This window comes from Zonotrichia albicollis, chromosome 3, assembly GCF_047830755.1.
Source record: "Zonotrichia albicollis isolate bZonAlb1 chromosome 3, bZonAlb1.hap1, whole genome shotgun sequence".
Lineage (NCBI taxonomy): Eukaryota > Metazoa > Chordata > Aves > Passeriformes > Passerellidae > Zonotrichia > Zonotrichia albicollis.
This window is the reverse complement of record NC_133821.1, coordinates 46,833,133-46,858,280: the sequence shown is the minus strand read 5'-3', so window position 1 is coordinate 46,858,280 and position 25,148 is coordinate 46,833,133. Positions and strand designations below refer to the sequence as shown.

Sequence of the window (25,148 nt, the reverse complement as noted above, 5' to 3'; positions counted from 1 at the left end):
ATTTCTAAAGTTTGGTGCCAAAGTCACTTACACATTTTTATTGTTGGACCAAACTATGGTTGCTAAAGGGCTTTTAAAATTTGTCTCATAAAATCAGAATGAAAATTATATTAAAATATTGAAATCAAATATAGTGACATGAACTGTTAGACATTAGGCTGAGTCATATCCTACTGGAGAGTTTAATGCTGATAATAATACTTTGCATTTTTTGATTCAAAGCACACTTGATTATCAACTAATTATCAAACTAGTTATCAATTATTTACTAATTTGTCCTCTCTGACATGAAAGTGACTTCCATTTTATGCATGGAGTAATTTGGGTGGATCTGATTTACCTGACACTACATTCTGATTCAATGATACAGTGAAGATCAGACTTCAAATTTCTGAACACATTGTCTTTCACTGGCAGTTAATAATTTGATACATTTATGTAACTGAGTAAATGTGAACAAAGAATTTTAGTAGTTAACCAGTATTATAAAGGATAATTACTTATTAATCAAGTATTGATTGAATTTGATCTATCTCACCTGCAAGTCTGCAGCCTGGGTTTTCAAGAATTTACATGGTTGTTTCTGTTAAGAAAAGTGAAGATAAATTGCTTTCAAGCCTGAAGTGCAGCATTTACATTCATTGTGCACTTCCAGACAAGTGGAAGTGATTCCACAAGTAATGTGGGTCTCTGAACTTAAACCCTCATACTCTCATCTCAGGCTGTAGTGCCATCATGCAGCTCACATGGTAAGGTGGACAGAATACATTGCACTGCTCTAAATGTAAACTCTGGAAAGCAAAGAATACAATAGCAAGACACACATCATCTCTACAGCACCAGCTTGCCTACTTCAGCAATGATGACACCACACACCAGAAATGCAACAGCTCTGGACATGGTGGGGGGACACTTTGGGAACCAAAGCCAAGGCAGAGCAGTGAAAGCTGAACATTTAACTCTTCTCTTTGATCAGACAAATCCCCAGCTCAGGTCAGTTACACTGAGTAGGAGACACTTCACATGAGCCATCCCAACATCCATAAATATTATATTTCTCCTTTCTTCTGTTTTCAATATGGCTTGCATCTATTTAACCATCAACGTTGGAGTCATTTCTGCAGGATACTTCCAGCTTGCTCATAGTTTCTGTGGTGATAGGAGAGCTTGTATAACACTGCAGGCACAATCTACAGAATAAAGTGTCAACAAAAGTCTTGTTTTATGTACATATTTAATTCCCCTCTTGCTGCAGGAACAGCTCTGGCAAACGTCTGCTCAGTTTTTTCACCATTCCATACAGGACCGAGTACAGGGAAATACTGCACTTTAAACCATTATAAGACAACCCCAGGGAAAGTAATTATTTCTGCTGTTTACTTCCCTGATTTTTGACACCTCAGAAATTGTGTGACCAAAACATTTCTTTTGAGGAACACCAAACTCAGTCAGAGGGTGCCCCCAATTCGCAGCCTGTGGCTATGGCTATGGTAAGGACTGGCAGGGGGGAAGAGGGAGCAGGTTTGGAATGAAATTGTAAGTAGAGCTGCATTTCTCTCAGCTCTGGCTGCAGTGTTTTTCATTGCATTTGGCCCTTGCAAAGCAGGAGCCCCTGACCTAATCATTCAGCAGCTTTATTTGACCACACTCTGTCTCTCTCTTTAGGAAACATGATTACTGTGTCCTAAATGCTTCCTAGAGTCTTTCATCTTTCCTCTATCTAATTAATGCTAATTTCCTTGATGGTACTCCTAAAGTACAGTTGGAGCCTGTATGTAGATTACAGAGCACTTTATAATATCAGCAGTAAATCAGACAGAGATTGTGAAGCACATATAATATGCATTTCCTGAGAGTTGTGAAGGGTGGGACTTTATCTTGCAGTGCTTTAGTGCCTCTAATATTGTGTAAGGCTATAAGGCACTCAGTTATCATGACACTTGGTTGCCTGGAAATCCTCTTCCATTTCACTGTATGCCTATTTCATTTTTGTAGACAAATCAGTTTGGCACATGTTAACCTGAAGCTATAAATTGTCTTTTAGACAGTTTTCAAGAGTGATTTTCCCAAGGAGCAAAATATGTTGAGAGGAATACAGAGGGCCTTAAATCATCTTCAGGGGGATCACCCTCATATTTTAAACCCCAATGCATACCTGAGACATAAGAGAAGAATACACAGTGAAACTAAAAGATACACTCAGCTTGCACTGTAGGAGGAACAATATTATTACATTAATTCAAAGAAAGTTATCCTCCATTTTAGAGATACTTGCCTCTAGTAAGAAAGGTATATAGATTATTTGGTTATTTTTAGTGTAATGTTACATCATTTGACTATATAACTTAAGCCAAATCATGTAGCCAAGATCAGTCCATGTATAGCTGGGAAATCTTTGATATGACAGTACATGACTGCTAGGACAAACACGTTTCAAGGTGTATCTGTGTATTTACATGCACAAGTGCAGATGGAATTTGTAGAACAAGTGCTAAATATGTCCGAGATGTTCTAAAAGCCAAACCTATCCAGCTCTGTAAAGCTGATATCAACTGTGCTCCTTTGTCTGGTCACTTCCAGTGATGGAAGGCAGAGATGAGGTATGACTCTTGGCTTGGTCCTATTTTGTCATCACTTCTTACTGATTATCCAGAATCCCGATCAGCCCAGGGAATTCCCACAGATTTAGTTCTGCTATTCTGAGCAGTAACTCTTTGCTGGCAGTACAACACCCCCAGTACAGTTTACAGCTTGACTCAGATCACTGTTATAGCTCTCAGTTGTAGGATTAGCTCAGTTTCTCTGCCTCTTCTCTTACTGCCAAAGGTTGGAAAAGCTGTCAGTGGATCTTCCTAGCTAAAACACTGCATCTTCTAAGATCCATTCAAGGAACAAAAACTGGATCAAAATGACACTTTCTTCCAAACTTCCCCATGTTTTTACCTGAGTTTTTATATAGATTATAGAATGAGAACAGCATCACATGTATACAAAACAGATCACATGTATACAAATTTAAGCAAAATGCTATAATGAGCTTAATCCAGACATATTTCTCTGAGCCATCATATATGAAAATACATTCATTTTTTCAATAATAGCTTAGCTTCAGTGACCCAAAGCCAAATTATTTTCAGTGTAAACTATAATACCTACATTTTACAAAATCTATGTGCTATTTCACTTAAAATCCTACTCCCTTTTAATGAAATACAGTAGCTGGCTCTTCTACTGAAAAAAAATCATTAAATATTTCCATACTGGCTTCCAGCTTGTCTGGTGTTTTTGCCTGGCAGAATACAGTGCATCTTTGTGTGTTATTAATGGGCTGAGCTTCTGGACGAGACCATGCTTTTTGCCACTGCAGAATTTCCTTACAAACAATGTGCTGTAAAGCAGACGGGAGCAGAAGCTTTCATATATCCAGAGGACTATTTTTGACAGAGTAAGTAAATTCACCTTCATTAGAAAAAAGGTGAAATACCTATTTCTTCCCTTCAGAGCATAAATTAAGTATAAAAAAAAAAAAAGGGCATTTTAGCAGTTGCAAAACTGTGAGGAATGTGGAAGGCTGTTAATCTTCAGGTCTGGTCTTAGGCCTGAATGAGTCCTCCCCTCCTTTTGGCTCTAAGATGAAGGATAATGGTGTGAACACTGCACATGCAGAACTACACAGAAGGCTTGCCAGATGTGGTAGTGCTGACAAATCACTGTCAAGTGTTAGAGGAACTTTTCCAGGAGTGCTGCAGGCTCTGGGATGGGAAATGTGCCATTCCCAACAGCCCTGGAAGCCATGTGCAACACTGCTACATTCCCCAAGCACTCCTGAGTTATCCCAAGAGCGAAATCCTGTGATCCAGCATTTCAATATTAGGCACCCTTGGTGCCCTGGCACCCAGGAATGCTGCAGCAGACCAGTGCAGATGAGTGTCTGAAGCTCAACTAAGACCTCTCTGTACTTCATGGCATGCTCAGCACAAGTGGTGGAGCTGGAGAGCAGCTGTGCCTGGCCCTGTGCCCAGTGGGCAGGAGCTGGTGGAGATGGTTCTCCTCTATGAAGGAGTTAAACAAGAGGTTTCCTTGGCTGTGCATCTGTCCCCTTAATCCTCACTCCTACAGCTGAACATGTCTTCTGAAATTAAGGCAATGCAGAAAACTCTCTAGAAACTGTCAGCCCTTGGGATCTTTATACTACAGAGACACTTTTAGGGAATCTTCCAGAGATTGTCACCCCTGGAGCAGAAATAAATATGTCCCTTGGTCTCAGCTGCAATATATCATAATCCTGGGAAATGTGTTAAAGCTGGGAAAAGGGAGTTGTGCTGTTGAGCCAGCATGTGAGTTGTTGAGGACTTAATGACACATTTTCCCTTGTGCACCTAGCAGGGTGCAGAGCTCGGTGCGTGTGGGGCAGCTCTGTCAGACAGGAATAGAGGAGTTTTCTGAAATTAACTGATCTAAATTTGCCAAATGACACCATGTGCCCTAAGAGACAACAGAAAGGTTTCATGGAGCTGAATATTTTATTGGTGGCATTTCTGGCTTCCTTCATTCTAGAATTATTTGAATCAGGATAAAAACAGATGCAGGTGAAGTGGCCCCCTGAATCTCTTATTCATGAATACAATAAAAGACAAAGCAAGAGTCATTCATTTAAACTGCCTCAATCACATTCACCAAATTTATGTATTTGACCATCAGCAATCGAAATTATTTCAAGTATGCTTCTTCCCCATTTTTCCATTCACCCTCATCCAAAACCTACCCTCCTGCCTCAAGACTTCTAGATTTTGAATAAAGGAAAGCAATGTTATCTGTTGTCTATCAAAGTGAAGATCTCCAACTCAGTATAGGGTGAAAACTTATGAGTGTGTCCCTAGCCTTGACTAGGCCACACAGTGAAAGTCAAACAAAAATAAGTGTTTCAATGTTAATTTACTTCAAGAGAGAAGGATGAGGATCTGACCAAGGCGGACTTGCATTTCCTGACTGCTTGGCATATGTGAATCTTTCAAAATGATTTTGTGCACAGTGGCTGCCCCATGCTTAGAAGTCTCATATCCTGGAATGAGATGTAAAGAAATTAAAAAGGAAGCAGCAGTGGTTGAGTAAAAAAAAAAAAAAAACAAAAAAAAAAAAACAAAAAACCATACCAGGATATGAAAAAATGTATTTTTTTTAAAGAAAGAAGAGTGTAGTGAAGGTCCTAGTGTAAGGTCTGCGGTGGAAGTAACAGCCTGTCTTTGATGACTAAGTTTTTGGTGTTTTCTTTTTTTTTTCTTTTTTCCTGAAAGTTCTTCAGTCAACATTGCAAGAAAATAGCGTGATTTTTAATCTACTCTAACAAGATGAAAATTCAAAGTGCTTTTTTTCTTCAGCTGTGTATACCACCAGCGGCCGCTTGCTGGAAGCGACACCCGAAGCTCGGGCACATGCTGCGAGTTCTTCAGCACCATCTACTGGTACGTGCCCCATCCACCACCTGGGCACTGCATTGCCTTCAGCCCTTGGGAGAGTCAGGAAGAGAGAAAAGAGCTAAAATCCTCCAAGAGGCTGCTCATACATGGCAAACCTAAAGACTAGCCTGGCGGAATTGGTGCTTAAATAGATTTTGATTCTAATAAGAAACAGAACAAATCATCCATTTAGAAGCTGTGTAATTGAACTTATGGTCATATGTGTCCCCTAACAAAAACATAATGAAGGCCAGGGACAGAGTAAAACAGGTCAGAGTAAAACAGAACTCATGAGGTAATGGAAACACAAGATGAGGTTATCTGGGCAGGGAAAAAAGCTACAGGAAATGTAAGAAGATATTAACGTAAAAAAGAGCTTTTGGAAGCTGAGACAGGATGTATTTCCTGAGATCTGTGCCTTAAAAATTACATTCCTGGACAAGCTTGGAGTTTTGTTATCTAATTTTGCAATATTCTTTTTAAAATATAAAACTGATTAAGAGAAGGTGTGACTGTTTTTGTAAAAGACTTTAGATAAACAAGTTTGGACCCCTCTGACTAGAGCAGCTTTACATACTCCTTTAGCAAGACAGATCTGGGGCTGGGTTTATTGAATCTCTATTGTCATCAGAAACTCTGACATAAAAACAAAAAGGAAAAGAAAATTTGGAGCACAACTTGCAGACACTGTAAATTACTGCAGCTCACTGACACTAAAAGCACTTCCTGATTTGCAAGAGTGGAGGAACATTCCACTCTGACGCCTTTTCTGCCAGTGGAGTAAACCCAAATTCAAGCACAACCACTGAGTGAACCCTGAAATACATTCAAAAAGCTGAATAATTTTTGTTGCCAATTTTCAGCATTTATTTAATTGACAAGAGGTAGTGTGCCAAAGGTATTCCAGTCAGGAATGAGGTTTTCCTAGTTTTACAGAATATGGAAAAAGAGTAGAGAAAAATTATATAACATTATGTGCTACTGACATATTTGGATAAATACTTGTTAATTTTGTTGTTTGCATGTCTACAGCGCTATCTATTCACAAAATCAGTACAGAGAGAAAGGTATAGTCTCCTCACCATAGAACTTGACATCAAAGAAATCTATTCTAATAAAAATCCATTGGTAAAATGCTTCTATACACAACTTCCTACTCACAGAGATTTCTTCTTAAAAACTTTCTAAATAACATTATACTTGATTGCAGCATCAGCAAAATGGTGACAAAATGAATATTTTGAAGCATAAGCTTGCAGTGTCTCTTTTTGATGGCAAGACCTTTTGAAAGGTATTTCAAAGTTTTCAGCTTGGTCTTATGAGAACAAAATTCAAGCAAAACATAATTTAACATCAGTGCTTGCTGACTCTGTTGTGGCAAACACAAATGCCTCCAGTTGCTAAAGACAGGATTACTCAGTTATTTGCTGTAACTGGGGAATCCAGCAAGCTGTACTTCCTCATGACATGCACAGGCTTGTGAACTTCCTAAATTTTTTTGAAATATGTTATTTTCAAAGGGAATACAAGTACCTGAGACATCTTCCAAAGTTAATGACTGTAGCTCTGATTGATAGAAATGGCCATATGTGTGGCCAACAGTTTAATACAGACGTCAGTGGATGAACAGACCATGGGTAAAGAGAAACTGCATGAGAAGTGAGGTTAGGGAGATGAAGGATTGAAATTAAAAGAGCCAGTAACATTCTTTGAAAAGGCCATTCATAAAGAATGGGCAAAGGCAGATTTAGAAAAAGTTAAAACTGTGGAAAAATTTTGCTGAGAAGTTATTCTGAAATTGATACAGATCAAGCTGTTTACTATTTATGTACTTCTTTAAAAAGATTAACAGAAAACACTGGAGTATGATTTTGGGGTTCTAAAACACTCAATTCATTCATCAGGCTCTTCTGTTGCAGTGCAGTTTTACCACGCTTCCAAATGTAGCCATTTTAGCAACTACAAGCTCAGAAAGTTGCTACTGTACTTAACTGAAGATCAGAAGTTGGCAACATATGATTCCAGATGGCTTTAAGACAGATCCAGCATGCCCAGATAGAGCTGAAAAGTGTTTGGTGAACACATGGGCGAGTGAATTGCTTGTAGATTTTGTGATACATTGATAGCATCACATTTCTGGCAAAAGACAAACTACTAGTTCTCATTTATAAGAAATGAAAGCATTGATAAGTGTTTGTCTTGGATGACAGAAAGTGAAATGTGCACCAAAGAATTTCCTAGTAGCATCTATAGCTGAGGTAGAACAAATCCTAGAACTTTGTGTGAAAACATAAAACAAAGAAACCCACAGCTGGAGTGTTAAAGCTGGAATTTGGCCAGGACTTGCAGATGTAATGATAATTGTCTTCTTTTAAGGGCTGCAATTCAGTGTGTCAGTCAGTGTTACAATCTGGTCTTCAAGTGCAGTTCAAAGTGCTATTTCAAACTACCACGTCTTCCATTCTCCAGGGACAAGTCAAAACGTGACATTAAATGAAGGTGCTTTTCCTGGGTATGAGCATAATCAAAGAGATCTAAAGATTCTGAGAGTCAATACCTGAGCAGATGGCCTGTGGTAATAACAGATTTTAGCTCCTATTTCCTCCCCATTCAGTGTTTTACATATCCAACTTATCTTCTGCTGGTACTAGCATAATATGTCCTATATACAAGTAGCAGAGCCCAGAGTAAGATTAAGGAAGAATAAAACATGCCTCCCACATGCACACGTGAAGGATGGGATTTTCCATGCCTATCAACAAACTCATCCAAGAATTGCAATGAAAGCAATGTGGCTTCCTGTTAATAAAGCCAAAAAGTCGTGGCAAGGAGTATGTATAAATAATCCAGAGCTGACACTCCTACCTCTGGTTAGCATGGGGACATGTGTGCACCTGGAGGATGTACAGGCAGAAGCGGAAGGACGCCTAGTGAGTCCTCACTCCATGCCACAGGCTCAGCCAGCCCAGAGGCTCCTCAGATGCCCTGCAGTAACACCTGCAAGGAGGTGTTGGCCCTCCTGCCCCAACCCACACCTACAAGGAATTGGATCACAAGCAGGTTGCAGTCCCAGACCCTGTTCCACACTCTGCTTCATGCACTCCTTCGGAGGAATTAATGTACTGCCAGCTCTAGTGAAAGTCACTTCCACTGCTAAAGTGCTCACTGGATAAACAGATAGAGAACCATGAAGGAAGATTCTACTGAGAGGTAGGGTCCTACAGCTCAGTGAGCAAAGCACATTATTGTAGCAGGCCAGTAACTATTCTAGTAGCTATATTCTATATTGCTTCTCCTCTGGTTTAAATAGTGGATGACTCCAGAGAAAACACAAAGAACCAAGCATCCAGTCTCTTGTTTGCAGACTTCCAGTCAAGTCTAAATTTTTTTGGGTAATTCAGCTACACTGTCTTGCTGCTGGGAACCTGAACACTGTTTAACAAGGCAGGGTAATTACAGCAATGTCCTAGTGACAGCTCCATGTTGTTGTAGATAGGCAGGATATAAGAGTACCCAAAACAGTTTTCTAGTAAACAGCATTAGTCAGAGAGTGGTTGAGAAGAGTCAGAGAAGTGGTTGGGAGAGCATGAAAAACACTGCCTTTGGAAGGAAAACAAAGTTTGAAATTTATCTTTTGAGTGGTGGGTAAAGGGTCAGGGCTGGACCACTTGTGAAGTACCCTATAATCTTTATTTATGGAAATTAATAAACTAGCATTCATTGACTTTTAACTGGAAATTTTGTTGTTCAACATGGCAACATATCCTTCCGTTAGGCTGAAGATCTGTGTCAGCTTTCAACAAGCTCCCATGCACTCCCACTCCAAGGCAAAGAAGCACACAGGAATGCTGTCTGTGATTCTGCAGGGAGCAGGGATACAACAAAAAGTGTACATAATGCCCACTTCAGTCAACACTGATATCAAGTGGGATTTTAGGAAGTTGAAGAATATTCAGTAGCATTGCCTATTAACATTTTAATAAACTGATCATTTAACTCCAGAGGACTGTTCACAGTCACAAAGAAAATGGAGTTTCTTACAGTCACTGCAACTGTGCTGTAATAGATAATTTAGTCAGAATACACAATCATATCTCCCCTGCGTATGGCATGTACTATAGAAATATAAAATTATTTACTTAATGGAAGTTTTGTCTTACCTGAAATAATTTCACCTTTTTAGGACAATATTTGTGGGAACAGAGGAGTCATTCAAAAGGCATTATCCATTTGTGGAAATGAAGAGTACAGATTATTATACTTAAATGCTACTTTTAACTCCTAGAATGGATATTTGAGCCTCTTTCTGTCTGATGATATGTGGGAGTTATTGGAGACTTATGTAAAGTCAGCCTGTGGGCCTAGATGAAGCATCTGAACCCAACTCATGGTGCTTAAAACCACCAACTTATCTGAAGTTTTGCTTAAGCATTTGAGCATACCATCCACTGTACAGCTAGGGCTCACTGGTCCTAGTGAATCATAAAAAGAGGTCAAAGTAATTTCTGAAAGAAATTCAAAGAATCCCAAAGGTAGACAAGGCTTTGATTTGCTTTTATTTCCTAGCTCCCTGTAAAAGCTGGCTTTTTGCCTTGCTTTTGACTATGCTTCACTAGCTATGAATCAGGACTTTAAATCTCAAAGGGACAGCAATGCAGCATTAAAATCAATTAAAATTACTATCCTAGGAAAAAAAACCCAATAAAACTAGTATGCAGCATTTGACAACTTTACTGGAAAGTCCAAAATCACTTATTCAAAAAAGTGCTATCTAAATGGTAAGAAGGAAAAAAATTAAATTCTTATTAATTACATGGTTCTACTGATCATTTTCAATAATACCATTTTTCTTTTTTTTTTTTTTTTAACTTCTAGACAACTGGGAAAATATGCATAATACTGGAAGCTACCCTGTTGGGATGGGTAAGTAAACAAATTTTGGCAGACTAAGTTGTTAATTATTCTGCTTGTTATAGCAAGGTAATTACAATTCTTGCTAAGGGTGAAGAATGAAAGACTTTCATAGGTATTCAGTAGAATTTAATAACAACATAAGAGCATGTGAGTAAGTTTTAATGATGTTGGATAGATTCAACTTCAAAGAGTGGGCATACTGAGGTAATTTAATTAAAAACTTATGGAATATGTGGATAAAATATGCTCTTGACTGTCTATTAGCCAAGGTAACATGTATATGGTCAGTCTGCAAAACAATAACAAGAGTCTCCTTGTAGCAAAAATGGTAATTCTTGAAAAATTCAGTCAGAATGACATTACTTTTAAATTGTGAAGAGAAGACAATCAGCCTTTGGCAGCTTCTGTGTATATTATAGCTTCATCTGAAAAAATAACTTCTGATATTGTCCATGCATTTCAAATGAAAGGCAGTAAAAAGGCTGGCAGGGCAAACAAAGAAACCTGAGCAGTTGCAGTTTTGCTAGGAATGTCACTGGTGAGGTAGACTTACATAAACTGTGAGGGTTGGACGTGTATTCCAAACCAGAAGGGCACAGGCAAGTTTCCATCTGTGATAGCAGCTCTTTACCTAAAGGCATCCTCATCTGGTACATCATCACTACAGCAGTCATCCACTGCATTCTGAGCAGATGCCCTGACTCTCTTTTCTTTTGAAGCTTTGCTTTTGGAAAGTGCTTTTGGACAAAGACTCTTACAGGCAAAATCACAATTCAGTCCTTCAAAGGGCTTTCTTTTGCTTCCTGAGCAGCACGGTGCACCCGGTGACAGAAATTAGGAAGAGGGGCTTGGCACATCTGTGTAAAGGCAGGGATTATGCAGTGGTGCACACAGCAGTAACTAGAGAAAATGGGGTTCTATTAAAGGACAGGGAAAGGCTGGGAGAATGAGATGCTGTTGGAGATGAGGTCTTTCAGCAGAGTCTCTCCCCTATTCAGAGGCTGGGAGTGGTTGGACTCATTGAAGGAGCAGTAAAGAACTGTGAGAAGAGAAGGCAGGGTACCATAGATGGTTGTTCTGTGCAATGTAGCCACTGACGGTTACAAATATGTAAGGCAGAAGATTGGAGTGTAATACCACCAGCTCAACAAGGCATGCTGCTCCTCCTGCTGTAGCTAGATTAGCTAATAGATCAGGTCTGTAGCTCGATTAGCAAATTTTGTGAGCCCCTGCCTCTCCCTTGCACAGCAGTGGTGCAAAGAGCACAGTGCTTGGCTGACCCTGGGCTGATGCACAAATATCCAGAGGAGGTAAAAGTTGGGTTCTGTCCGATGGTGGCTTGGAGTCACACAAGGTCTTGGAAGAGGTATAAACCAGGGAACAGCAAAACAAAAAAATTATCTGTGAAATGTTCATCAACAAACATGTCAAACCAGATTATGATTACCCAGAGAAGGACTGGTACATCAAACAGGAGCTTGGCTTTCTGATGAGGGCGACTTGTTGCGTGTGGGGTGTTTGGGGCCGTCTTTGTGGGAGACAACAGACCTTGTCCAGAAGAAAATATGGTGAAGGGCTGTTTTCAGAGAGCACCGCTGACTCCACAGAAGCTATTTGCAGCTATGATTTCTGTCATATTCCTTCACGGCATTTTTCTGTTCAACAAAAACCTACGTTGTGTGGCTGCATGTGGTGAGCTGCAGATGTGCTAGAGAGGAGGAAAAGTTCATTTCAAACTTGTGTGTTGAAACACTTCATGCAGCGTGAACTTATTTTCTCTTTAAACTAAATATATGTTTGTGTACATTAAAAAAGTGCTGATTTGAACTATTTTTGTTTCTGATCTGGGAACTCAAAGGGCAGTCATCTGAACAAATTTTTGCTTTTGACTGAGCTATTATTACACCTTAGCGACCTGAATGGTTCCAGTGTGTGGATTTGAAGGTAATTTGACAAGACATGTGGAATCCAAGGTAGTAGAAGATAGAGACTTATTTTCTTGCAGCAAAAAAAAAAAGATTAAGAGCATAACCTGGCCTGAAATGCAGACTCAGCAACAAGGTGCCACAAAAATTTCTTTCCAAACATTGTGGCATCTGCTAATGCCAGGAAATCTCACCAAAGTTACAGAATGTGATTGAGATGTTCAAAGCAAGATTCTGAATTCCACTTCTAGCTCTAGTGATGACAGTTCCTGGTATGTCTATGCAGGAAAAGAAAAGTATTGTTTTTATATGGGCAGGTCTATCTTGCCTGCAAAATCCAGTAGCATGTGTGATAATAATTATCAAGACTCAAAGCTCCAACATACTAGCACATGCCAGTAACTACACTAATAACTTTCCAAGAATCCTGGCCATGTTAGTTTGCTTTTTAGCATGTCCCAAAGGCCAGGCCACCAATTCTTCTTGGCTGCCTTCTGTCCTTGCCTCCTGATACTGATGCAGCTGCAAACACCTTCCCTCATTTTGCTGTGATGCTAGTAGTGCAGTGGAAATATTGAGATCTGTAGATTTAGATATCTAAAGAGGGAAATTGATTTGCATTTCATTCTGATGGTATCTGAACTTGCTGCCATACTCTGGAGGATGAATCATGGTGCTCATTCTGGCAAGGGGCAGCTGTGCACTCCCACACTCCTTCCCGGTGTCTCTCTGTGACTCAGAACATGCTCTGTCACCTGGGTGGCCAGAGATGCTGGCAAATGAAAACAGCATTTCAGAGAGAGTACACAGAGATGAGGAGGTGGTAATGCAAATGGGCAATTCAGAAGTAAAAGCTAGGTAGTTGTTCTAAAGTAATAATTAAGATTTATCATGTGTAAAATTCTCTCACCACATCTAAACCAAGGAGTGTTTTGGAACACCTGTGCTTTGCTGTTGGAAGCTCATTTGAGCTGGAAAATTCTTCCTCCAGAGGCAATTTATTACCCATGTAACGGATGCTACTCTGTTGAATATGTAGCATATTGAGGTTTGGCTACCAGTTCACTCTTTCAACGCAAAGTGAAAATATGGAGATTGTGGGTTTGGAAGAATTTATTTTATTGATGTGGAAAACTGAGAATTTAACTTGGAAATTCTTTGATTAACTCCTGATTCTGTTTATGCAGGGAAAAGTCTGTTAACATTGGAAATTAAGTTCAAATGTGTTCAATAACAAATTCCCTTCTTCAGAGGCAGCTCTTGTTTCACCATTTGATGGGACACCATACCCTGAACAAAAGGCTGTCTTTGAAAAGGCTGCTATCAAGATTTTCTATTTTAATATTTTAAAAAGTTATATACTTTGCAAATGAAAAAAGTGAAGGTCTGAGAGGCAAAAAGGGAACAATTGCTCTGTCTTACTGATCTAGTTTTAAACTTCTGAGAACAATTAAGGAGCCATTGGCTTTGAAAAAAAGCACATTGAACTGTGTACCCTGAATCAGGTTAAAACACTTGATTTTTCTATGAATGATTTGCAGTATATTTCCACGGTTTTAGAACATACTTCTCTGGAGTTCATGCCTGCCAATCTGACTGATGCGCAAGATTGGAGAAAATCTAAAACTAGAAATCTAATCACTTCATCTTTTCTTCCTAAAGGTTTATTTGAAAATATATTCTGATTTCCTTTCGTATTTTAATTTCAGTAAGCACAAGAAGACAGGATGACTCTGTTCATTCTGTGTATAGAACTGCAAAGGAATTATCTCACTAGACTGTTCACATCTATCTGGTGTCTGACTATTCTAAAACACATGCAAGACATTGTGAAATGACTAATCACAAAATTAAATTAATTCGTGTGAAACAGCTGTAGCGCAGTCACTGGTCTTTGAATTTCAAATGTTCCAAAGTGATCAGAATTTTACATTCCTTGTTCTAGTTCACCTCAAAATGACAAGATGGCAAGAATGTTTCTATTATCACTCCACAGTGGTTTGATTTACACTGCATTTAATTACAGCAGTTTTGATATCATGCTTAGTTTTGAATGGCTTGCAAATCTTTTTCTTTTTAAGTGAAATATAAGAGTTGCTTTATTTTAGCTGCAAATTAATAATTTTTTAAACAAAACCAGTTAAAAGTAAATCAATTTGATTCTTCCCTGGTGTGGATAGCTGTAGCCCAGATAAGCTTTTGTCTTGAGGCCAATCATCTATCAGTCCTAAAGGAAGGACTATATTTATGTGTTCTCTCCTTACCTCCTCCTTTGTACATTCATATTTGGATTAATGTCTTTGCAAATGATCTAGGGAAAATGCCAGATCTGCAAAGACAAAGAACAGGTATTGCTATTTTTGCTGTGAAGCTTAAGTTTATATAATGCAGAATGACAGGCTGCTTGTGCAAATGCAGCAGTACAAGTAAACAAAGTGGAAGGAAATATCTCAGAAGTCTACACCAGCATACAAACTTAGCCATAAAAGGTCTGGAGAACAATTTGTGGGCTCTAAGGGGTAAGTGTTGAACTAGAAATTGGCGTGTTCATACAGTTTGTTGCTATTGGGTGAAAAAGAATAATAACAGTACACAGTATTGATTGAACCCATTACTTGAAGGTAGTTATTAAGGCAAATACTGAAAAACTACTAGCTCAAAGGCATGTGGTGACATGTAAGTGGCTTATGAGAATTGTATCATTCTGTAAACAAAGTTGCATATCTCGGATTTCACAATGACTGCTTCAGACATGGCCTTTCAATTAAAGCACAGACCCTGTCAGTACTGAAGAGACAGGTCACATTTCAAGAACTGTTTATCAAACAAATATAAAACCAGGGCTATAGGTTTGTTTTGCTTTATTTCTTTCAATTTTAAATTTCTTTTAATGCTGTATTTACAAAGTGAATCTCAAGTTGATTATATGGATACTTTGTCATTCCTATTTGTCATTCAGGGTCCTTTTCCAAGGCTTGTTATCAAATCAGCTGCAAAAGCTGTAATTGCTTCCAGCTAAGGTGACTGCCCCATTCTTGTCATGGAGGCTTCCTAATCAGTGGCTTCCAAAAGCTTCAGTCTGCAGATAATGAAAAGAGAGAGATAAACAGCAGGGTTTCCCTTTCATACAAGCCTACATGTGTTTCCTGATTTATACAGGAGTGAGGAGAATTGGGTCTGTCTAGATTTTTCTTCTTCATCAGTACTTATTTTAGTTTCTTTCATCAGCTGTGCAATTGAAAGCAGTCTCCTTCCAGCCTCTCAGGACAACAGGAGGTGTGAGAGTCATAACACATGATAATGCCAATTAAATCTCCATCCCATATCATTACCATATCTGTCTTGAAGTTGCTCTTTCCCTCTTGGCTGTTTGTTCAAAAGACATTGTCTTGCTGCATAAACCTGCCCCATTAAAGGCTCCAGTCCTTGTCTGAGGACAGTGACTGGAGTCACCCTGCCATGGGGAACACCTCCTCGTGCCTGAGGTGGACAGTGAATGACTTTGCTTTTTTCCACTCAGCATTGCTTTCTGTGTTGCCATTCAACTTTGTTCTCCTGCTCCCCTCATTGGGCCTGCCTTTGCACTCCTAACTAATTTGCACACTGTTTTGAGTGGAGGTGGAATTACCTTGACTTCCAGCACTAGCCTTGATGAGTGCACAGCATTGACAATTCTTCCAATCCCCACAGTAAATGCTGTGCACTTGGGGTCAGTTTGGAATCAATATACAAAATGGCTGAATGATTTCAGGTCACTATAGAAGCACAGTGGGGGCTTAAGCCCCCTGTTCCCACATCCTAGGTTGCTTCCATAACTGACTTGATGATTTCCCCTCTCCTGTGTTAGCGCTGGAAAGGAAAAGGTGCTGGGGCTGCTCTTGTGCCTTACACATGCAATGGGTGCTAGGCCCTGCAGCCTCACCATTCCCTCAGGTACCCCCATGCAGGGCAGAGCCTCACCTTAAATAAACTTAATGGCATTTAGAGAGCAAACCTCTCTGATCATCTTACAGTGTGCTTGTGCAACAACACAGAAGTTGGCACACATTTTTTCTCTTATGTGCTTACCTCCAGGAAGATGAGAAACCACAAGGAATCTGAGTGCTTTGAACATAGGCTTTGCATGGAATGCCTACCATCTCTCCTGATAAACACTTGGAATCAAAGTTATTTTCAGATGTCCCCAAAGAATATCTTCAAGAGATTGCTGAGATCATGACTGATAGCTTTATTAGTAAGAAATGTAGTTAATTGCCTGTTCAGCAGCAATAAAAAATATGATGGCACATATTTTTTGGCCAGATCTTTCCTACATTTTTTTCCTTCCCTTCAGACTTTCCTCTGGCACACATGAATGAATAAACTGTGCAGCCCTTTGCCATTGCCAAGATCCTTCTTATCCTGCTTTGTAGATGAAAGGATGAGGAATCTATGTATCTGCTTTGTATCTCTCACTGCAAGCAAATGTCCCTGTTATCACCAAGAAGCACACCAAGCCTTGGTTAGGATTTTAGGTACAGCTTTACTGTGTTCAGACTCAGGTCAGAGCTCAGCAGGCTGTTGCCAGCTGGATCTAAACCTCAAGACCACTTGAGGCAGAGAGGCAGTATTTCAGACCTCAACATACTAAGCTACTGTGACACTGGCATGTGTCCCTCTTTTGGATCCATTTTACCAAGCTAGTAAACACAATTGCAAGTCTTAGGTCTTGAGCAGGATCTTGAATTCCACAGCCAAACACTACATTTGCAGAAGTGCTGAATTAGTCTCCTGGTTTTGGCTGGAAAGTTTAATGTTAGTATCTTCAACATGTTCTATATATCAGGTCATTCAGAGGCATTTGAACTTACTATACACTTTTCAAAATCATGGTCAGGGTATTACTTTGAAAAAGTAATTTTTTATTTACTGTAAAGTCAGTGGCACACAGAACATTTAATACAGGGAAGGGGCTAGGCCTGAGACTTTTAAATATATAAAGTACCTAATTTCAATACTGCAGAGACAAAATGAGGGCCATTTTTTTCTACCCCTGCTCTGATGTCAGTTGCTATTGACTTGCAACAGCAGGGCTTTGATCTGCAAGCTGTCTCTATTAAAAATAAATAAAGATAACAACCTTATCCACTACCAGCAGTCTATTAACAATGTTCTAGGCTTGAGTACGAATTTTCAAGTGCAGTTCAGATGTGACTACAATCCATACAGCACCAACATTTTTCATCTTGTACATTCTACATGAGAGACCATCATGGTGGGCTTACTGGAGTTCACATCTAACATGACTTCCATTGAGAAAAGTGCTTTTAAAAAGTTGTGTAAGCTTCTCCACACTTTACTGTGGATTCTTCTACAAAATTGCTGTTCTATTGGAACCTCATTACTGAAAACAGCTGTCCTCTTTCCTTTGCTCTTAATATAAAGGATAACACAAAGAAGGAAAAAGGATATCTGCTTTTAAAACACACAGCATTTGAAACTGGAGATAAAATATATGGGCAGCTCTGGCATTACAAATATGAATGACGAGTATGTGTCACCTCTCAAAGAGGTGAAATAACATGACACATCTTTGAAAGTAACTGAATTCAGAGGCAATAGCTGAAGTCTGTGGGAAGACTCAAATTCTTATTTAACTGGGAATTTCTCAGTGATGGACATTGTCTTGTTTCCTGTCCAAAAGCTTCCACCTGATTCTTCACCTGTCTCACATATCAACAAGGTTATCTACAGAAAAATTTGATAAGAAAAAGTGGCCCTGAGTTTTATTTTGCTTAATTTTATTTTAAGGTAGCTTCTCATGGTCTTGCTGAAACTGAAATAAACCTGGCTGACTTTTATGTAAGTTTCTAGGTAGTTTAGATTAGCTGTAAGAGTAAAACATAAAATCTGTAACTAGTTTGACTGAAAGTGTAGGCTCTTGGTTGTTCAGCTGTAAGGATTGTTCTTTGCTGTGTAATCTCTGCTAAATGCAGCAGAGATGGCACTGTGACTACTGAACTAGTGGGTTTCAGAAGCCAAAAATTTGTTTACATTGAGAAGAAATGTTTCAGCAGAAGTGATTTTTACCTACTGTTTTAAAAATACTTCTCAGAGCAGCAAAAAAAGGGATGTGTTGCTCAGCAAGCCACAAAGCATTATTTAGTCCTTAATTTTCTTTACTATTTTTTACTTCTGGCTCTGCATGCAGCTTCAGTGGGTGCAGGCTCCAGCCTCAATGGCCAAGATCCACTTCCTTACTGCTGAAGAATCTGGCCCTACTGGCACTCCATTACATCGAGCAGGAAAGAAAATATCTTAAAAGGTGCCCCAGCATAAGGGAATGGGAGAGTAAGTGTAAATAAAGCAGAGGCTGGGCAGACCAACAAGAAATGTTTAACATTCCATGCTCTCCACAAAGGGCAGGTCAAGGAAAGGGAATGAGTGGTTGGGATGAAGCACATGCCATGGATATTTTTCAAGCACATTTCAACAGAGTATATCTAGTCACATAAACATCCACAACAAACAGAGCAGCCCTGTTCTTGAACGTGGCAGACCCCCTGAGGTCCCTCTATATACACAGGAGATGGCTCTCACTATGCAGGGAAGCCACAGCTGCTGAATTCACAGCTGCAGTTTGAATTCACAGGAACAAATTATATTGAAAGGGCTGGACATTCTTGGATATGACCAGCTGAACAATTGCTTGCTCATGCCCAAGTCAAACCAATGCATTGTCAGGCTATGTGTGCCCTGTGTCTGCGCAGGTAAGAGGTGGAAGAAGTGAATTTGTCAAAAGTCATATCTCAGGGTTTGGGGAAAAGTTAAAAAAACCCTAAATGAAAGTTCCAAATGTAGTGGGCAAGACTACTTCTTCTTTCTTATTCTCAGGTGCAATCCAAATTAATTGAATGAAAATCAGTTATTAACTCTATTTTTATATAGACTTGAAGTAAGAGTTCAAGTCACTCAAGGCTTTGAATTTGTGAGGCTGCAATCATTTAAAAGTCATAGAAGACTAAAATTATGTTTATTTTTGGTTTATATTGAAAATTAACACATACCACATTTAATAGCAGTTGGGAATGTAGACGTGGGTATTCAGAAAGCTGCAAAACCTTCAGCAGAGGTAAAATAAAATACATCTATGAACTAAACCCTTATGAATCAGTGACTACCCCAGTCTGAGAACTGCCATGCAGGCATACAGAAGCCAGAGTATGTCACAGAAGTAGTCTTACTCAATGGGGAAAACATGAACTGCACCTGCAAACAGCAGTATGGAAAGGAATGCTGTGAAGGTCAGATATCCATGAGGAAGACATCTTGCCTACTTGCTTATCTGAAGATTATTTTGCTACCCTTGTTTGCCCTGCCAGGGCAGGACCATCAGTTGCTCTTGAAGATGCTGAAGTCTTCCCCAAGCATCCCATGAGTTCACACCATGCTCCAGCTGCTGCAGAGGTTCAGCAGCAGCCAGCCAGCAGGTTGCATTGGTTGGCATAACCTTTTATTTATGGGGAGTGAGGGAGAGGCTGGGACTACAAATCTTGACAATAAGATTTCAAAGGAGCAAAAAAAAATTGAAGAGCTTTCTTAATTCCTCTGTATAAGACTTGAACATGTCCCAGGTTAGTATTAATAGTACTCTAGAATATCATACATTTTTTGATGCCATGCTTACAACCAACTCTGGCTTAGTGTAGCAGAATGCTGTAACTCTATTACCTGTGTCTGTCACAGTAAACATTTTTCTTTTTTAAAATTTTATTTCTTTTGTATTGGTTAATATTTAGTAGCTATTTTTCCTCATGTGCAGTTTGAAACACTTATTGGTGATCCAGAGAGAAGTAAGTTTCCTGAAGCCTAAGAGTTCAGCAGACAGGCGATTTTTATTTTTTTTAAGATGGTAGGGTTCAGAAATCTAGCTAGAGTTCATGAACCTATTCTTCCTGTAACTGAAACCCATGTTTTACTCAGGGTTGATTCAATTTTTAAAATAAATGTTTTCCTAGTTACAGGGAAAGCCAGTTCTATGTATAAGGGGTAGAATAACACCCTTCCAAAATCCATGTGTCATAGGTGGGTGGCCTATATGCCGGATATGCACGCACACAAAACTGAGTTTAGAGTACGAGAGTTTTCCTCTCCCCATCAGTTCTCTCCCACCTACTCCCTTGCCATAATTTCTGTCATCTTTCTGCCTTCTCACTGAGCTGTATCAACTACTGTAATTTTTAAAACTAAGTTTGTGGACATTATTTTCAGTTTCTCTAAATGGAAACTGAGCTTAAATCTCACCAACACAGATTCTTTGTCCAATTTCCATTTAAGTACCATTTACTTTTCCTTAATGGAGTTGAGTGTCTGAACTTGGATCACTGGCATAAACAGAGTGATAAAGGTTCTTACTGCTTGGGTATGTCATCTATCCAGTCTGACTTACCAACAGCACCTACTGTCCTGAAGCACCTGGAATATCAGATGTTTCTGCACACACTCAAATGGGGAGAGTAGGGACACAACACAAATGTTTCCAACATAACCCTTGCAGGAGTGGAAACATGGAAACCTGTTATGAGCACTCTCCAGTCTTTATGCCTGCGTCCTTTAGCCCTTTTGCCCAGTGGAGCACCTCTGGTATCCCATCACTCCCAGGAACAATCTCTTAGGGTAGCAAGATTTTTCCTTTCCTGGACTGTGGTCATGCACTTTGTGTGAAATTCCTATTCACACTGGGGAAAATTCCATGTCCAGATCAATGGCTGCGCAATCTTAGGTATGTAGTCATCTGCCAGGAACAGACACTGATTTTGTTTCATAAAGCAATTGAATTACCCTCTGCAAAAGGAAGATAAACCATTAAAAGCATGTTAGGACATCAGACAGGAAAATGTAAATAACCTTACGTAACAGCAGCTGTTCCTGATCAGGTTCCATTCTTTGATCTTTAGAAAGATGGCTAATAATTAGCAGGGTCAACACTAAGTTTTTTCTTGGTAACAATGATCTTCTGAACTGCCCAAGTAATAGATAGTTGCTTGTAGCTGTGCTATGCTAAGCTTCTTGGGAAGGATTCTTCAGATAAATGGGATAACAAAATTACCTTAATAGAAACAGTTCTGAAGTTAGGTCACGTTGCAGTAGATAGAGGATACATTTTATTGGTAACCAATCCTGAATCCTTTGAAACAATGTATGAAATTAGTTCCAATCATACTGAAATTGCAGGTAATCTACTGAGATTGCAGTCACTGCTTGACATGAATATCTACCTGCAGTGCCAGGTTCCAGCTGCAACATGGAATTCACCACATTATAGACTCTAAGGTTGCTGAAACACTTCTGTTAAGCTGCATTTTCATTTTGCACTACTGGTTGGGAAAATTTTCTTTGAATGTATTGGATAAACTGCAGAGTCCTACTAATGCCCATGTGATTGGACCCCATAACAGAGTGCAGTATCAGACCCTGAGGCTGGTATCAAATCCAGAACAGTCAAATCCCAAAGCCTAGCAGCAAACCACATAGCAAGTGTAAAATCCTGAGCACACAATATATTCCAGAGTGGGGTCTGACTAGTCTCCAGCATGCAGTTTCTGATTCCACTTTGGAATTCAGCAGCAAACTGGAACAAGTTACGCCTGCAGTTTAATTGTGGGTCATAAACAACATCTTTCTTGTTGGTATGGTACAGCCACACAACATCTTTTCAATGAAAGTCACAGCAACATGTATGGAGGGAGTGCACTGAAGCAATGGAAAATTACCTTGATTTCTCCTATTTTCACACAGCAATAGGGATGAGAAATTCAGAGTCTGTGATTATGTCTCTCCTGTTACAAGACATGCAGGAGACTAGTCCATGTGAATTTGCACATATGTTTGAGACAAACCCAGTTGGTCCAAAGTCACAGACTTAAGAATGAATCTTTCACAATTTCCATGGTCAAATATTTGGAGAATCATGGACATGCCATCTTATCTAACTGCAAATGCAGTTTGACAGCAAGTAGCACATCCTCTCAAAAAGGATATGTAGTCAAATACACAAACACTTCCTCCCATATCTGACTAGACAGTAGAAAAAATGTAAACTCATGTGCCACTGGTTCATAGTTAAGGTCGTAGTGGTTGCATAGTTGAAAAGTATTTCCTTGGATGTCATGAAAGGAAAGATGTGGCACTGTTAAGACTAATCCTTCCTGCTCCTTAACACACATTGCAGAATTATAAGATTGTGTCCTGTTTTGAGTATGCAAACTGGCCTTCCAGTTTCAGCCAGGTCTTCAGCAATTTATACATCCAGCTTATTCCCCAGGAGCTGTCAGCTCCAAGGCAGAAAGGATAATGTCTCTGTGGCTGCTTGCAGCACCAAGGAACCATGTCAAAGCACAGGGTCTGGCTCTGTGCTCCCCACTCTGCTACTGTTTCTTCCCTTTCACAGCCACACTCTATGCACACATTACTTCTGGGCAAGACTCACTGCTCACCTCTCTCAGGAAGAAACTCTCATTGAGCTGGGGCACATTGGATTGCAGAATGTTTGTGACTGTGTCCCCACACTGAAACATTTACATAATGTGCTTGATTTGATTAAGAAATGAGATGCACAAATGCCTCAGCCACCTGAGCCATACTTGTTCAAAGAACCTAACTGGAAACCAGCAAATGGTGGTAGGAGTTTTTTAATCTGAATTTTGCGATTCGTAACTAACGTGAACAAACTTGAGTTTTAGGTGATAATTAGATGCAATGTCAGAGCTACATCTTGCTTTTGATTCCCTTGCAGATAACATCAAATTCTTGACCTTAAAATGGGTTGATATATGTCCACTTCCTATGATACTTTTCTCCTCATCCTCATTCATGCCTTTTGTGCAGCCCTGTAAACTGTAGCAAAAACATAATCAGCTCAGAGTGCCTGTGGCACCCTGCCTGCAGTGATGCTCAGGTGCTTTACAAGTGAGACTGGAGAGGAAACTTCTAAGAAATAAACCCAAATATTTCTATGAAGTGTGTTCCCTCTATGTGGGGGTGGAGGTGATGCGTTCCTGTCTCCCTTGGTGCAGCCAAGCCCTGAGTTTATAGCATGTAACAGTGAGGGGATAAAATATACAAATATTGTGTCTTCCTACACCACCTCTGTTCTCCTGTCATCCATGGCTTATAGACAGAGCACTGCTTGGCCCCCTTCTCTGTCTCCAAAAGGCTTTATTTCTGTCCAGGGAAAAAGGGGCTAATAGGTCAAAAATGTGGGGATGTATTTGGAAGAGTGAGCCCTGTAGTTCTTTCTGCAATTTTACACACTACTACCAACCAGTGCATAGTAACAAATACCAACAGGGACTTCTCTGTGTCCCCTTCAGTCCAAATGCTAAGTACTAAAAACAGATGCTAATTGTATGGTTCCAGAAAAAAAGAAAAAGAGCATGCTGGGGTGACTCAGGACATATTCCCACTGTTGTGCAAGGACAAATAGTATTTTGATATGTGGAGATTTGTCTGTGGTTAACTGTGGCTTGTTGGGGGGTAGAAGAGGGGTATGCATGTGTATGCAAAAACTCACAAGCACCACCCTGAACTATTTTAAGTCTTGGAGATGAAACTGGTGATTATCTTCTAAGCTGTTAGCAAATGGCTATTCAGTGCCATAGTGGGACAAAGTGAACTCAGTGACAAATAAAGAATGGGATAATAAACAGAATTTTATGCATCTCCTTTGAAGCATAAAACTTGCTGCAAATTACATATCATTAAACAAAGGCATAAAAGCTTATTGGAAAACAGAGTGTGGCAACACTTCAACAAAAATGTAAATGTGACTCCGATGCATATATTTTTACCTGAGGGAAATCAATGCCTGTGAAAATACTCAAGACAAAAATGCTTATGAAAATGAAAACATTCAAGGCAAGAATTTATAACCCTACGATTTTATTTTTTTATTGCATTCTCAAATTTCCAGCCAAGTGATAGGAATGCATTGCTCTGGATTGCAGTCACCCTTCTTTCAGCACTTGACTGTAAGCTCTGCCAAGGAACGTAGTATAACATTTTACACCTCAGGTTAGACACTTTGATTGTAATTAGGCATCTAAATAGCTAGCATCATTATCTTAGTGAATAAACACATGAACAGAAAAGTTCTTTAGAAGAGTTAACTGAAATTGCTAATTTAGGTGACTTGCAAGTACAAAAGCATGACAATGGTGTCAAGAGCACCTTCAGCTCGACAATGGTGTCAAGGGCACCTTCAGTTACCTTAGTTGGAGGAATCATTACATGACATTTTATGTTGCAGCTGGTTTTTGTCACTGCAAAACTCCATGTGCTGGAGTCAAGTTATTATTATGAAATATTTTTTGGCACTCTGCTGTGACTACACCCCGAAAAGACCTGCAGCATACTTTGGTTCTAAGCAGTTAGCTTCCCAAACCGTTTGAAGTGCTTCCTTGAATGTTTGAATAACAAAATCTCTCATAGAAGGGTTCCTTGGTACCATCCTTCTTTGTCTCATCTGATCTAAATTCTGTCTTTAGGGCCACCCTTTGGACAGATATAATTCTTTCTATATGCTCTAATCTGCTAATAGGTTTGTTTATACAGACCGTAAATGGTTAACAAGAAGGAAAGCTATTTTTATAGCCATTAAAAATTAAAATCATGCTCCTGACATCACTTTACAAACTAAGCCTTCAGGTTATGAGGTCTCATTTCTTGCAATGAAATGTCAGGTTTATTCCTAGACATTATGCTGCTCTCCAATTGTAACCTCCAAAATCCTTCATTACAATCTCCAGACCAGTCAGGACTCTGCTGTCAGGTTGAAGCCTAGAGTGAAAGAGGAGCAGCAGGGTATAGTGGAAGC

The 25,148-nt window shown here is 39.5% G+C and overlaps 1 long non-coding RNA gene across 1 annotated transcript in view; it reads left to right on the top strand.

The window, feature by feature from the left end:
• LOC141728520 (uncharacterized) overlaps nt 1-25,148 on the top strand; it is a 62,413-nt gene that overhangs the window by 16,706 nt on the left and 20,559 nt on the right. Inside the window, exons 2-3 of the long non-coding RNA XR_012579535.1 lie at nt 5,379-5,462; nt 10,332-10,379. This is a non-coding gene — a long non-coding RNA (uncharacterized LOC141728520). The remainder of the gene's footprint in view (nt 1-5,378; nt 5,463-10,331; nt 10,380-25,148) is intronic.